Source organism: Triticum urartu, chromosome 5A (genome assembly GCF_056163025.1).
Source record: "Triticum urartu cultivar PI428250 chromosome 5A, HENAU_Tu73, whole genome shotgun sequence".
Taxonomy (NCBI): Eukaryota; Viridiplantae; Streptophyta; class Magnoliopsida; order Poales; family Poaceae; genus Triticum; species Triticum urartu.
The window spans coordinates 319505740-319520950 of NC_141877.1; the positions used below are offsets into that span (position 1 = coordinate 319505740).

General features: G+C 42.8%; 2 long non-coding RNA genes across 3 annotated transcripts; one reads left to right on the forward strand and one right to left on the reverse strand.

Annotated features, from left to right (window-relative positions):
* The first annotated feature begins 873 nt into the window (after nt 1–873).
* On the forward strand, nt 874–3499 carry LOC125508740 (uncharacterized). Its single transcript, XR_007283742.2, has 3 exons — nt 874–1576; nt 1664–2199; nt 2303–3499. It is a non-coding gene; the product is annotated as an uncharacterized LOC125508740 (long non-coding RNA).
* Nucleotides 3500–6276: 2777 nt separating this feature from the next.
* Nucleotides 6277–11365, reverse strand: LOC125508741 (uncharacterized). Of its 2 annotated transcripts, XR_007283743.2 has the most exons (3): nt 10594–11361; nt 10354–10492; nt 6277–9550 (listed from the first exon to the last, which is right to left on the reverse strand). It is a non-coding gene; the product is annotated as an uncharacterized LOC125508741 (long non-coding RNA). The 2 variants fall into 2 exon arrangements; XR_015604586.1 differs by having other exon boundaries at nt 6277–10492; nt 10594–11365.
* Between the last annotated feature and the right edge of the window lie 3846 nt (nt 11366–15211).

The following is a 15211-nucleotide window of genomic DNA, read 5'->3' on the forward strand; positions in this document are numbered from 1 at the left end:
CCCCTGCGCTCTGCACTGCGTTCAAGCCCCTGTCCTGGCCGGTCTCCTCCGTGAGCACCTCCCACCCCAACCTTCTCCGTGTCGCCTATCACGCCCCATCACCGGTGTCTTCCCTCGGCACGCAGGAGAGCGCCAACACATAGCGAAGGGAACAATGAAGGTTTCGATGGTGGGGGCGCGGGCTCGGTCGCGGTTGCATTCATCCACCTCGCCAGCAGAGCAGCGCAAGGTCGGAGGCGTACCTCGTTTAGCATGGTTGTGGCCGATGTGTGCAACTTCTAGGAAGAGGTCGTGGGGGAGTGGAGGCCACGCCAGCGAGGCGTTCCCACCTACCACCCCGACCTTCGGCGCCGGCGGCACTCCTCCCGCCCCGATGTTCGGCGGCGCTGCAAAAATGGAGCCCAAACTACTGCTTCTCTCCTTCTCCTTCTCCTTTTCCCTCTGTTCTCCTCCCGAAACTCGCAGCAGAAGTTAAGTCGGGTTAGAAAGTCTCGGTTGTGTCCTGCTATAATATTTTATAGCACTCCTTCCTTTTCGGATGAGCACTAATATTTTGATGTTTAATCTTACTATAGATGTTTATTAAATTTGGATATAAAAACTGATGCACAATGGCACATGAAGCTGGTTGTGCCTTTATTTGCCCGGTGCAACGCATGGGCACGGATTGACTCCGTGGGTTCACCGTCACAATACACTTTCTTCTCATGTCATAATACGCTTTTACAATTTGTATAGACAAAATTGTAATATAAACAAGGTGATACTAATAATCTTTTCACTAATAATAAAGCGGCTATCATGGAAATAACGTTTCGTATTTTTTTCTTCCTATCGCAGCATGGATCTCTAGCAACACATAGTCGGCCCGCTCGGCCTCATCGCACGCACGTCCCCCCGCGAGCGCTTTTCTTCACCACCACCGGCTCCCCCCTCATCATCGCTGCATCCCGACCGCAAAGCTACCGGCCGGCACGAATCTGCGCCGCCCGTCCGATAACCTTCCTCTAGCAACCGCGCAACATCGGATCGAGCTATCCTCGGGTCCCTAACCTCAGTGGTCGTCACCATCGGGGCAGGTGGTGGACTGGCGGCGTGGACGTGGTGCCTGGCGGGGGAGGGGAGTGCCGCACTGCGAGCCTCGCTCCGGCGGGTTGCGCGCTCGCCTCGCCGGTACAGGAGTGGGCAGGCAGTGGTCGCCATGGCGCGGCCTGGGTGCCCGCTGTTCTCCTTGCGCACATGGTGCCACGGCTGGATCCGCAGCACCACCGCCCGCCGCCCATGCCGGCGCTCCCACAGCCACGTTCCCGTCCACCGTCGCCCGCACCCGCCTGCGCTCATCCATAGCGGCGTTCTTAATGGCTTCAGTGACCACGCCGCCTCGGCTGTGACCCAGGCCTGCTTGGCCGCCGGATGGATGGATACCGGCACTACAGGGCACAGACTTCATGCTCGTGCCGACGGAGTTCATCCTCGATGCCCTGGCTGCGACCCATATTGATTGGCCACCGGCTGGAAGGGGACGTCCTGCTCCTCCCGACTAAGCTTGATCGATGTGGGGCGGTGGTACAACCTGGTATGTGCGGCCTGCGGACACGCATCTTCTCTTGTTGTCCTGATGCTCTCTGCGCTAAATTTGTTATCTTATCTTACTGATTAGCAGGTGTTTAGCAGGACCACATGAGCGGTGACTAGCATCCAGTAGGAGGCAGCAAGGAGCAGTGAAAACTCTGAGCTAGCTGCTAGCAATGCACCCCCTCCGCTCTCATCTAAGTACATGGATTTTCAATGGCCAAACTACTCTCTTGTTTCTTTCTCTAGCGTTTCCAGTTTTCACTAACAATCCGTATTTGGTAAACCGTGAACCATGTTCATGAGTATCTGCCCACAACCTGTTTGATGATATGCATACGAAGGATTGAGATACATTCTAATTTTTAGGTCAAGCTCTTACCTCTGTTTAGAAAATCAATATGAAGAAACAGGTGTATCTGGTGTATGATCTACACTTAGAACAAGTGTATCTGTTGTTCCAAGCTGCCGGCATTGACGGCCAAAGAGTCGGCGAGGGTCCACGGTTCATTTGTTTTCGTGGGGATTATTCAGTACAATGCGATCTACACTTAAGCCAATCCGATCCAGGTGAAATCGGAAGTTGGTAGATTATTCCGACGACGGGGCTTTTACTTGTGCGGCTCTGTATGTATGCTTTCAACTTGAAAATTGCCTGATTTTATCAATTATTGCTTGATGAAAGACCAACCAGTTTATGCCTAACATTTGCATCTCTACATTTATGCAGTACCATTCCATAGCTCTCAAGGCATCAGGTCTGCTTTAGAGACAAACTCTCGCTCGGTTTAGTTTCCATGTTGTGTTATATTCCGATGAACTATATTCATTACAAACGGTAAGCTGAAGTAGATTAATTAAAAAGGATAATAAATTTGCTCAATCCATGGTCAGTTGCTGAACTGACCAGGAGCTGCACTTCAAGGAGCTAACTGTTCACTATAAAATAGCCATAAATTTGTTAGTGTTTAGGGTATTCATCCACTCGGTGTCCTGTATCTGAATTTTGTGATCTGGAAAATTTTACCGGTTATTTCATAGTAAAATTATAGAGTTGTTCTCCCTCTATTTTGCTAATCTGCTCACTTGCTTACAGTAAATAAATAATTATATTATCAGAAGTGGTGATTTCAAGGAAAAGAAACAAACATTTTGAGGTCTCTGCTATCGCACCTGTACTGGCAGTACATGGTGACATTTGTTGGTGCTCTATTCAGTTCAGTGGAGATTGCTCCTTCAGTCACCATGCGAATCCATGTCTAGCATGTTTAGTCACATTGAACTCTTCCAACTTTTCTTAAGCTATGTTGTACAGACACACAAGTTTGCTGCTGAATATGAATCAATTTACTGTGATTTTTCATTATCATGTAACGTGTTCTTTTATCTGCTGAACAATAATATAATTTCATGCCTAAAATCATAGTTTGGGCATGTATCTCTCTGCCATCTAATTTCGCTTAATTAATTGAAGAGACAGCCGACCACCCCCTTTCTATTGTATAGTTATTCCGTGCACGTGATTACGTGAATGTTTATGTTACATCTTTGATATTTTTTATGCACTCGGTTTTTTCCGTGTGTGAACTTTGCATACTCAACACTGGGTAGGAGGAAATATTTGCATTTCTAAAGGGTCAGTGCATTGTTGTAAATGAGTTCCCATCAAAGAGGTTCTCACATTTTCTGTTGAAAGTAGTGGCTCAAGCTATCTCATAAAGCTATATTGTAGATGTCCCTTCGTGCTGATTTTTCATGGTTACTACATGGTAGACACATTTACCAACCATCCTCCGAGAAAGGGAAACTACAATAATTCATATCAAAACATTTCTTACAACCTGAGGCAATATCCATCATTCAATAAACATTCAAGACGAGGGCCTCGGTCCAAAATCAATTTTGTGTAACATATATCTTGAAGATGCATATTCTATGGTTCAATACCAATTTTCTGTACATCAAAAATCATTGCCGGCCTTTTTTTTTACTGTTGAGTTACTCGTCTCCACTGCCGACAATGATGCTTGATGTACAAAAAATTGGTATTGAACCATAGAATATGCGTCTTCAAGATATATGTTACACAAAATCGATTTTGGACCATAGATATTTATGCCCCTTGCAACGCACGGGCTCATTTTCTTTATATGATAGTTCTAATTTCTTTGATTCTATATATGATGATTTTCCATTGAAACCATCTAAGTATTTTATTTGATGGCCGTTGGTTTCATGTATTTCCCTTTTTGCTTGAGTTTCTTTAGAAAGGGAAAATAATATGCATGGTTTGTTCATGTCGTTTTTTATCATGTGACGAGCTTTTGGCTGTTCCTCTATGTTGGCACGTGGTAGATGCAATGCATCCCTTTAACAACTTTCTAAGACTTGTGTGCTTGAGAGTTCAGATGACTGATTCCGAGATGTCAACTTGGAGGAACGGGGTGAGCGCGGGGCATGTGGTGGCTGAGCTTGGGATTTACCATGTCTAGATGTATTGTGATAGGGTGGACAACACAACCGCTTTCGGCAAGGGCCAGGAGAAAGATAATCGGCAACACAGGTGCATCGCCGAGTTAAAATATGGGACATGGATCAATGGATCATGAGTCATATTTATTGGGCTAACAACAATGTGATTTCTTTTATACAATGAACAATAATATAATTTCATGCCTAAAATCATAGTTTGGGAATGTATCTGTCTGCCATCTAATTTTGCTTAATTAATTGAAGAGATAGCCGACCACCCCCTCTCTATTATATAGTTATTTCGTGTATGTGATTACGTGAATGTTTTGGTAATATATTTGATATTTTTTATTCACTCAATTTTTTCCCATGTGTGAACTTTGCAAAATCAACACTAGGTAGGATGGAAAATGTGCATTTCTATGAGTTCCCATCAAAGAGGTTCTCACATTTTCTGTTGAAAGTAGTGGCTCAAGCTATCTCATAAAGCTATATTGTAGATGTCTCTCGTGCTGATTTTTTATGGTTACTACATGGTAGACACATTTACCAACCATCCTCGAAGAAAAGGAAACTAGAATAATTCACATTAAAACATTTCTTACAACCTGAGGTAACATCCATCATTCAATATCCATTCAAGACGAGGAATATATAGTGCCTCGGTCCATAGCCCTAGGCAACATGAACCTCTTTTCTCGGAAGATCACACAGAAGAGAGAGTCATTGTAAGATGACTTAAGACTCAGAGACGCAGAGATGTGGGATGGAGGAAAAGGAGTACCTCAACAGTAGAAAAAGACCGACAATGATGCCTGATGCACACAAAATTGGTATTGAACCATAGAATATGCATCTTCAAGATATATGTTAAACAAAATTGATTTTGTACCATAGATATGTATGCCCCCTTGCAACGCAAGGGTGCATTTACTTTATATGATAGTTCCAATTTCTTTGATTATATATATGATGATTGTCCATTGAACCCATCTAAGTATTTTATTTGCTGGCCGTTGGTTTCAGGTATTTTCCTTTTTGCTTGAGTTTCTTTAGAAAGGGAAAATAATATGCATGGTTTGTTCATGTCATTTTTTATCATGTGAAGAGCTTTTGGCTGTTCCTCTATGTTGGCACGTGGTAGATGCAATGCATCCCTTTAACAACTTTCTAAGACTTGTGTGCTTGAGAGTTCAGATGACTGATTCTGAGATGTCAACATGGAGGAGCGGGGTGAGCGCAGGGCATGTGGTGGCTGAGCTTGGGATTGACCATGTCCAGACGTATTGTGATAGGGTGGACAACACAACCACTTTTGGCAAGGGCCAAGAGAAAGATAATCGGTAACACAGGTGCATCGCCGTGTTAAAATATGGGACATGGATCAATGGATCATGAGCCATATTTATATATTGGGCTAACGACAATATGATTTCTTCTCCCCCGTTGCAACGCACGGGCTTTGTGCTAGTATAATATAATAATTAATAATAATAAAGTACAGATTGACTTTGTCGGGTTCACCGTCACAATACGTTTCTTTCCGTGAATTTATGTTTTCAGTTTAAATTTAAACATATACGTGAGATGGTACTAATTCGGTGAATCACGTCATGTGCATCAAACGATGCCCGCCCTTGCGCTTCGGCCCAATAAACCAGGCCCACATACCCCGTTTGCATTAGAAAACAAAGTACCAATCGATCGATGCGTTCCCGAAGAAAACGCCGATCATTTCTCGATCAAATGCTTAAAAGAATCCCAATCGATCGATGCGTTCCCGGAAGAAAAAAATGCCGATCGTTTCCTAGCGCACGTACACATATTGCACCGGTCAGTTCAGTGGCAAATAGCGATCGATCTTCACCGGGATCGTTTTTTTTCATGGTTCACCAGGATCGATCTCCTGGCTGCCACCCAGCGCACGTACAACATATCCCACGGAAAGATCTTCGGCAGGATCGTACTACTATGTTTTTCCTTTTGAGAAACAATCGTGTACGTGCAAATGCACGTATCTAAATAAAATTGATCCTTGTTCTGTTTTCACGCTGGCATAAATCTGAACATATAATTTTAGTTATCTAAAACATCTTATAGTTGTTTATAGAGGGTGTGTCTTTTATTCAAAATTGTTGCTACTATAGATATCTTTTTTGAAGATGGAACCATTCAAATATACAGACGATCTTTTTACGGGAATATATTCACAAGGTTCACAGCAAACATCAATAAAAAGATTCTTTATATTAATATTTCAAATGATTTAAGTAACTTCCACTATACATCGGAAAACTGGAAATATGTCTATGCTTATATGATTGGCTTACAATTCCATGCATTATTCGATTACATTGTTTGATACTCCATCCAGCTCTAACTCTTCTATATAACAAGACATACCTTGTACCACTCTTCACATCTTCCAATTGATGGCAGAAAAATGACTATCATGGCAACTATGCCACCGCTTCATATCCAAACGCAAGATGAAATGAATAAAAGATGGGAACTACCTGTCAGCATCTCTCTTACTCCCAAGATTATGCTTCTCTCTCTTTCCTTCCCTTCTCCCGATTCTTTTAATCAAATGAACAACATGAAGGAGAAAATCAACCAAGCAGAACAGAAAAGAGATATAAAATATAAGAACATGAGTAAACCTTATCTCACTTCAATACAAATCAGGGATGATTGTGGGCACCCAGCCGGTGATTATGTAAAATTACCTAGAAGATTCAGCTCTGATGGTTACACAAGCAAGTATATTGTCTGAATATAATAGTTCTAGGGGCAAACTATTAGATGCCCCTGAGGCACTGTAAGGCCTTGCAGTGTTAGCTCGAACAGCCCAACAGTATGGACATGTAAATCAGGTATCAACATGAAAACCTGGAGGAAGATTCTATATATTTTTGTAGGTGAAAAATGAATTTCGGTTAGTAGTTGTCGCAAGTATATATGTATTGAAAGATTCTACATACAGTATGATATATCAATAGTAAAAGTACATATTGTAACATTGTACAAATAGTTAGATATTTGCTCAAGATAACACATCGATTCACAAAACCAAGTCCCCAAAAGTGAGATCATTCATCTATATATTTGCACGGCAACACAATATAGTCAGACATATGGAAAACTTATTTGCATGTCAAAATCATACTATTAGAATCCATTAACCTTTAGAAGTATATACTTGTTTTATCTAATTCAATCATCAAAAGCATATTGGTGTTCTTAACATCTCTTTGGCTATTCTCTTCTCCTTCCAGATGATCTGTTGAGATCCTTTTTTAGAAGCACATTCAGTAGAACAAAAAAATACTTTGAAGGAGAACCATATTTTGATAAAGAAAAACAGAAAAAAAATCAGTACAGGTAAGGTTTAGTAGCTCCAGATTTTTCAAGTTATTTATGCAACTCAGAAAGACCACAAAATATAACCAGGACTGAACAATTGTACAAGGAAAAGAGTAGCGAGTGTCGAGTAAGTAAAACTTGGCACATGATCTAGGTTACTAACTAATGAAGAGATTGAAAGGAAGTATCGCTACATGCATATATAATGAACAATACAGTTAAGACATGTCAGAAAGCACAGGTCAGTGAGTTTGAACATTGTTATTTTTGTAACTATAAAAACTAAGAATAAAGACTGGAATCATTTGTAATGAGTAAGAAGCCAATCCTGGAATTTTAGAAGATGTACACAAAAACAATTAAAATCAAAGTTCAATGCAAAACAGAAAGATGTCCATTAAGAGACGTACGCCTGTTCCAAGTTCCTTATGGTCACATTTACCACACCATCGATGTCAATAAGCTCATACGCAGCTTTGGAATCAGGCCCCTGGATTATAAGAGAACATACATTTGACACTTCAGTAAAATGATGCTTCATGAAAAGCTACATGCATATGTACCAGTCTGAACATGACACCTCCAGATTGCAGAAGTTTGTGACCTCTTGAGTTACAAATGTCCAAGCACAAGGATGAAGAAGATATAAAGGGAAAGAAGGAAAAAAAATACACCAAGCTGCATCTGCGTGACTACTATAGCAATTAGCAATGTCATCATGCATCAGCAAGTCTTCTGAAAACCTCTCCGATTTCAGTAGGTCATTACAGCCCGGTTTCATGAAATGTCTCCAAAGTGGCAAAGCTAGGAGATAGCACATTTGTAGTGAGAAAATCATTACTGTAACAATCTTTTGAAATGCATGCTTCAGTTCAGAGTAGTTGTTTAAAGAAACCAAACAACAACCCCATTAAAAAATGCCAACTATACAAATTAAGTAACAGACTGATTGCGGGCTTCAGAATTCTCGGAAGTCAAAATTGATAAAACAGAATTTAGCTCAAATTACTATTTTAGAACAGATATGTGACACAAGAACTCCATAGGCTGACCCATGTCTGTGACTCTGCGTACACCTCTATCACACTTTGTGTGATCCCACAGCTCATCAACAAATTACCAACTAAGTGTGCTTCTGACATTATTTATTTGAGCATTTATTGATTTTGCATTTAATCCCTTGTTGGGAGACCCATCTGCTTCCGACATTGCATGCGGGTATAGTCACTCTAGCTACAGTTATGAGCTAGAAACCATCAATTGACCCAAGTAACAATCTAATTCACAGATCAACTCTGAAATACCAATCCATTTTATTAAGATTTGCATGCTACACCTCTGAGAATTTCAGCCAAAAAAAGTTAAAATATTAGTCACAATGTATGAATAGTAAGATACTTGATAGACTGTCATCTATCTGTTTGCCTAGAAACGAACAAACAAACATCACTCCAGATCAGAGTAGCAAGCCAAACATAATATAGATTATAAGCAGACGGAAATTATATAAATAAGTTAGAGTGCCTATAGATGTATAGCTCTAGAACACCAGCTAGCATTAGAGCAAGGTAACTATCATGTGGTAATCAACGCATACATGCAACAGTGATACTGTTTTGGCAGACCTATGTGTACAGCTTGTACCTCAAAGTTGTTCCTACACTACTGTAAGACTCATCATTTGTAACTTTGTTGCTGAAGTACCAATGACGCAAACTCTTTGCTCAAGTCATCAAAATCATTAGTGGTAAAAATATAATAAACATGTACTTATACATATCAGACAAACAAATAAAGCACCTGGCTTGTTTTCCTCATAAAAAATATCATCCATGCCCTGCAACAATCTCACATTTTGCAGCACTTGAATAAATTCAGCATCACACAGGATTCCTTGTAAAATTTGGATCCACAATAGGCAGAAAATATACAAACGCATAACAAAGATACATAATGTAATACACAACAATGGAAACAGATTACATATTGTAAAATTAGGTAAAAAGAAACTACATCCTGTAGTCCGTGAACAATTGAAGAAACTTGATACATGTAAACTCTCAAGTGTTGAAGTAAATATGAAAATGTGACAAAAATACCTCAGATGCTGCAAATGCTGATGAGTGGAAATTTTCTAAACCTGTAGAAATAAAGTATGCGTTGTTAGGGAGGAGGCGGCAAAAAGAAGATATAAAATATTCTTAGTGAGATTGCCTAAATTTCATATATTAGTGGATCATTGAAAACATGTTCAGAAGGTTCAGAAGCTGTTGCGTAGTAATTTTCTTGCCACTTGATGAATGAGTCATGGTAGCTTGGGAATGTGCAGATTTGTGAGAGCATTGAAAAGGTAGTTCGAGTGACAGAGTATATTTTGTGAACCATTTTGGGAATATGCAGAATTCCTAGAGCATTGTGTTGGATCATGATAATTCCCGTTTTAACTACGACAATTGTTTGTTGTGTGGAAGGATCATGTACTAAAATAATGAGAATCAGTTCACATTGAATCGTTGGGAAAAGTATAGTGAAAGCGCTGGAATATCAGGAGCAGAACATGATGCACTAAATGTGACTAAATGCTCTTGTGTATGGAACATAAACTTGATCATATACTGGGCAATCCCATTCTTGATACTACCTCACTGTTCACAATGCTTTTGTATCAAGTCTTACTGGTGAAGTTGCTCAATCCCATAACATTGGTCACCTACATGGGAGTTCTAATATCCCTTTGGTTCAAACACAAACACTGGTGAAGTTGCTCAATCCCATAACATTGGTCACCTACATGGGAGTTCTAATATCCCTTTGGTTCAAACACAAACACCGGGAAATGTGAAACAGAGCTGCATGTAAGGTGCTAAGAGGGCCAACATTTAGAACGCAAAATGGTAGGTAGTGTGTAGTCTGCAGATTAGGAATAGTTGAGCTTCAGTGTACCGGCGGCGAGGATGGTGGAGCCGGTGGAGATGTTGACGGTGCCTATGCCATCACTGCCGGTACCGACAATGTCGACGGCGTCGTGCAGGCCCTCGACACGGACGCAGTTTCTCATCATGGCCTTAGCCAGCCCGACGATCTGAAGAACGGCTTGACAAAACTCGAAATTAGCGGCCGCAGAAATCTCTCTCCATTTCTGCTCATTCAGAAATCACGAATCACGGGAGGACGCGCACGCACCTCTTCGTAGGTCTCGCCCTTGGCCCGGAGCAGCACGAGGAAGGCGGCGATCTGCTGCGCCCCGTTCTTCTTGTTGAGCGGCAGCTGCAGCGTCGCCTCCACCTTGTCCTCCGAGAAGTCGGCCCCGTCGATCAGCTGCTCCAGCACCTGGCATCGTCGCGGCCACAAGACAGGAGATTGAAAGGAAACCCGGTCAGTCAATCACCGGACGGAACAGATAGAGGGGATGCGGGAGGCATTGCGGCCTGTGGGCCGGAGGGAGGCACCGGGCGGGGCCGATGGGCCGCGCAGTGCTGGGGCGGCAGAGGAGGGGCGAGGGGTTTGGGGGAGCAGAGCTTGAGCGAGGCGGCCGCCATTGGATGGATTCAGGGGACGTGCGTGGGTTTGGTGGGGAGGGAGATCCCGGTGGTGGCAGAAGAGGGAGGCACCGGCGTCAGGCATTTTTATATGCGGCCGGCGCCAGGCTTGGATTTTTGTCACTCCGAGGGAGGCCCGCCGTCTGCCTTGTGATCCTGTCCGTCTGCAGCAGCAGAGGAGGACCTCCCGTGTTCTTGGGGCAGCAGAGGAGGACCAGCAGGGGCGCTCGCATTTGGCCGCCGGGAAGCAGAAGAGGACCGCCGGACCGGGGGCGGCAAACGGCGCGGAAGGCGGCGGGAGGAATCGGCATGCGACAGCCCACCCGTGTTGTGGCATCCGTTGGGAGGAGGAGCATGGTCGAGAGGTCGTGCGGGCGTGGGCGATAGGTCGTGTGGTGTGGTGTTGGCGTGCGTTGTTGGCAGCGGTTTTTTTCTTCAAACGGCTGGCAGGGTTAGCGATCGATGAATTAGTGGCTTAAGCCATGACTTGCAGGGTTAAACATCGGAGGATTAGAGGCCATTAGATCTTGTTAATGGATGAATGTGATTATTTGAATCTGCCTCTTTTTTTTTATAGAGGTAGTAGATACAACTAGATGGATGGCTGGTTATTTTCGCTGGTGTCATCAGTTTACATGATCCGACCACACTAATTGGTCTAACTAAGGCCTTATTCGATGTTCATCTGCTCCGCTCCGGAAACGGACGAAGCTGCAGTAAAAAGTTTTGGAGTGAGCGAAACGATACTCCGCAGATCCACGGATTTTAAAAAGCCGGCGCATTGCCGAACGGGGCCTAAGCTAACGACAAGAGTCGAGCGTCGAGCGCAATGCGCCATTGACCGAGTCTAGCCGGGCGGCCAGCCAGACGACGTGGACGGAGACCAAGCAAACATACGCACGACAATGCGTACGCCCTTCACCGATTCATGCATTCCACTTTATGTGACCACGTGCTCAGCGTTGAGCGGCCCCGTGATAGCACGCGGCAAGGTTGCAAGAGAGACATGAAGAGGAAGAGGCTAGCAAATACAAACAGAGGTATATATTAAAAAAAAATCATACTACAGAACAATCCTCTACAAGTTCGACAACAATATCTACCTTGATTCTCACCCATGCCTAGATGATCAGCCCTTAATTTGACTAAAAAAAATTTCATTTTCACGAGTAGTCTGTTGTACACATAATATGAGTAACCGTAAGTTTTTTTAATATTAATATAGTAGAAAAGAATGGCTAGGGGACAGTCTACTGGATTTATTTTCTGTCGATTTGTTCCTAGCCGTTGGATGAAAAAGGAATCGTCGGATCTTCTTATCTACCTCTTGAAAAACTTGTTCATCGTCTTCCTTCCCACGACCTTGATGTGAACCACCTGCCTCCGGCGGCACGGCCGGTCGCGCTCCCACGACCGCCTCACCCTTCCCCCACCATCGAGTTTGCCGCTGCCTCCACTCATCCCTCCAAAGCCGGTGAAGTACCCAGTTCTCCAGCTACTTGCACCACTGCACTCTAAGATAGACAGAGAAGGTTGGGCTCCCCCCTGCACCCTAAGATAGACAAGGATACTTTTGCTCCCCCTGCACCCTAAGATAGACAAGATAAAACCTACTGTCGGCGGCCTCAGTGCTCCATAGTTGTTGCTTCCTTCTCCACCAAATCGTCTAACCCAAATTCGAATTACAGGCAACTGTCGTCCAGCAAAATTGATAATAGAAATTGTAAGCTTCATGCCATCAAAGATGAAGATGGTTGGCAACCTTGTCTCCGAGCAAGGGTTGTAGTTGATCGATCCATGTCCATCCTCTCTATTTTCTCCCATTGCGACACACGGGCATATGTGCTAGTATAGCTAAATTCTACAACACATCCATTTTTGGTGTACCTTCTAGAAGGTTCCAACAAGAATTTCCACATGTTTTTAGAACCTTCTAGAATGTTCGGGAACTGTTTTTTTCCATTGGTTTTTGGAAGATTCACTTTTTAGAAAATGTTCGTAATTTTGAAATTTTTCCCACAGTTTTAAATTGTTTGAAATTGAGAAAATACAGTTTTCCAAAATTGTTCAGAATTTTAATGTTAAAAAAATTCTGGTTTTTTAATTTTATTTGCTTTTTCCCAAAAAATATCTGAAATTTCAAAAGCTGTTAAATTTTTAAGAAAATGCTCAGAATTTTAGAAATTGTTCACATTTTATAAGAAGTGTTTGAAAATTTCAAAAATATTCAAATCTACCACTGCACTTAGTTCACACTAACACTTATCAGCTGCAGTGGCCCAATCAGGTTGTTCCCCTATGCGTTGCCCTGTTATTGGACCCAATGAGCGTCTAATAGGAGCACTCGTGCCTCTGCTCTGTCTTGATCATTGGCGTCTTTTTTTACAAAGGAACTAAGAAGGCTACCAGTGCTATCTTATAGTTAATTAAAAATCGGGCATGAAAGATGCCTCATTAAAGTACTGCATCCATTCTTGAATTTTAAGTGCATGAAAATTCAAGATATTTTCCATCGAAAGTAAAAGTTATAAAATCATTATTTTTGAAAGAAATGGAAAAAGCATTGCCATATTTCATTAATTAAGAATAAGCAAATTTATGTAGAAGAGCAAGGCCGTAGCAACAAATAAGGATTACTCTCCCGGAATTACCAAATTACAACTCTAAGATGATCTGCCCTGCTTCTACCCAAAACCCCATCTTTTTAACACAACCCCGTTTCTTTCTTGATGGGCGAGAAAATGATGTTGGGCATTGTGGATTTGTTCTGGAAGATCGCAGTGTTGTGCTAATTCCAAGTTTCCCAAGCTACCAACATCCTCAGAGATAACTGACATTTGAAGAGGAGGTGGGTCATAGTCTTCGCCTCACGCTTGCAAAGTTGACAAGTATCACATTTAGGCCATCCCCATCTAGCCAAGCGGCTCGCTATCCAAACCCTGTTTTGGTTGATGAGCCACATGAATAAATTGTATTTAGGAGGGGCCAATGGCTTTCGAATTATAGGCTTCTGGATGGTTTATGCGATTTCGACGAATTGGCTGCATTATGTGGATCCGATGGAGTAGCACACATTGGCCGTGAGTTCCACGAGATGGGGTCCTGGACACCCTCATGGAGCTAAATGTGTTGCAAGAGAGCCCAAAAATTAGACAATGGGTTGATGTGGTCAACCATTAGGTCGGAAGAGATGTCAATTAGGTTCACCAAAGAGTTGTTCCACAACACATTCTTGACATTCAAACTCTTCTTCTTCAAGGACACATGAATAAAAAGGCCATTAAGCCAAGGAGAGTCCCAAAAGATGGCCTTCGCATTGTCGCCAATAGTGAGCTTGGTTAAGAAATGGAAGAGGATCATGTCCTCCTCGTTGCGTTGGTTGTCAAGCCCTACCCAAGTTTTCTCCGGCACGGTCCATGTGAACCAATGCCACCTCAACCTTAGAAACATGAAAAAAATTCGAGCTGAAGGATTCCCAAACCTCCAGGATTAGTATGCCCGCAAACGGTTTTCCATTTTACCTTGCATTTTCCACCGTTGACCTTATCTGTACCCACCCAAAAGAAAGCATGTCCTAACTTGTCAGCATACTGCTTAACACCGTTGGAGACATCGAGGGTCATAAGATGGTAAATTATTTGGGACAGATCACAAATTTGATCAAAACTCTATGTCCAACGACGGTGAAGTGCTTCCCCTACCAATATTTCAGCTTGCCAACTATCTTATCTTTGAAGCGTTGGTAGTGTATGCATTTGACGTTCTTAAATGAAGCGCTAGCCCAAGGTATCTAATGGGAATGCGGAGATCATTGCCAGAGGGCCCGGAATAATGACATCCAACCAACGCATTGGTGTCTAATTGGCGCTACAAGACTATTGGAAATTTGTGACAAGGATGGCAAACTGACTGAAGTTGACATGGATCTGCTGGAGGGCATCAATGTCCTCCTTTATTGGGCCCACATAAATGGCATCATAGCCAGCATACATGCAGTTTCTAAACCAGATTTCTCTCGCCGATAGCTGGTGAAGGCTCCCAAAATTAGTGATCCGGTCGAAGATGCAATATAGAGGGTTGATGTGTAACGCCCCGGCCATAGCCACCGGTTCCCAACTGTTATGCCTGGCGGGATCTAGACTATTCCCACAGACCAACACTAGTCTTTTCTTCGCACTTTGTCCTTAGTCGTGCGCACCCGAGAGCAACTTTATGATCGGTCACCCATTCTAGAATCGCTCCAAGTCAAGCACGTTTAACTT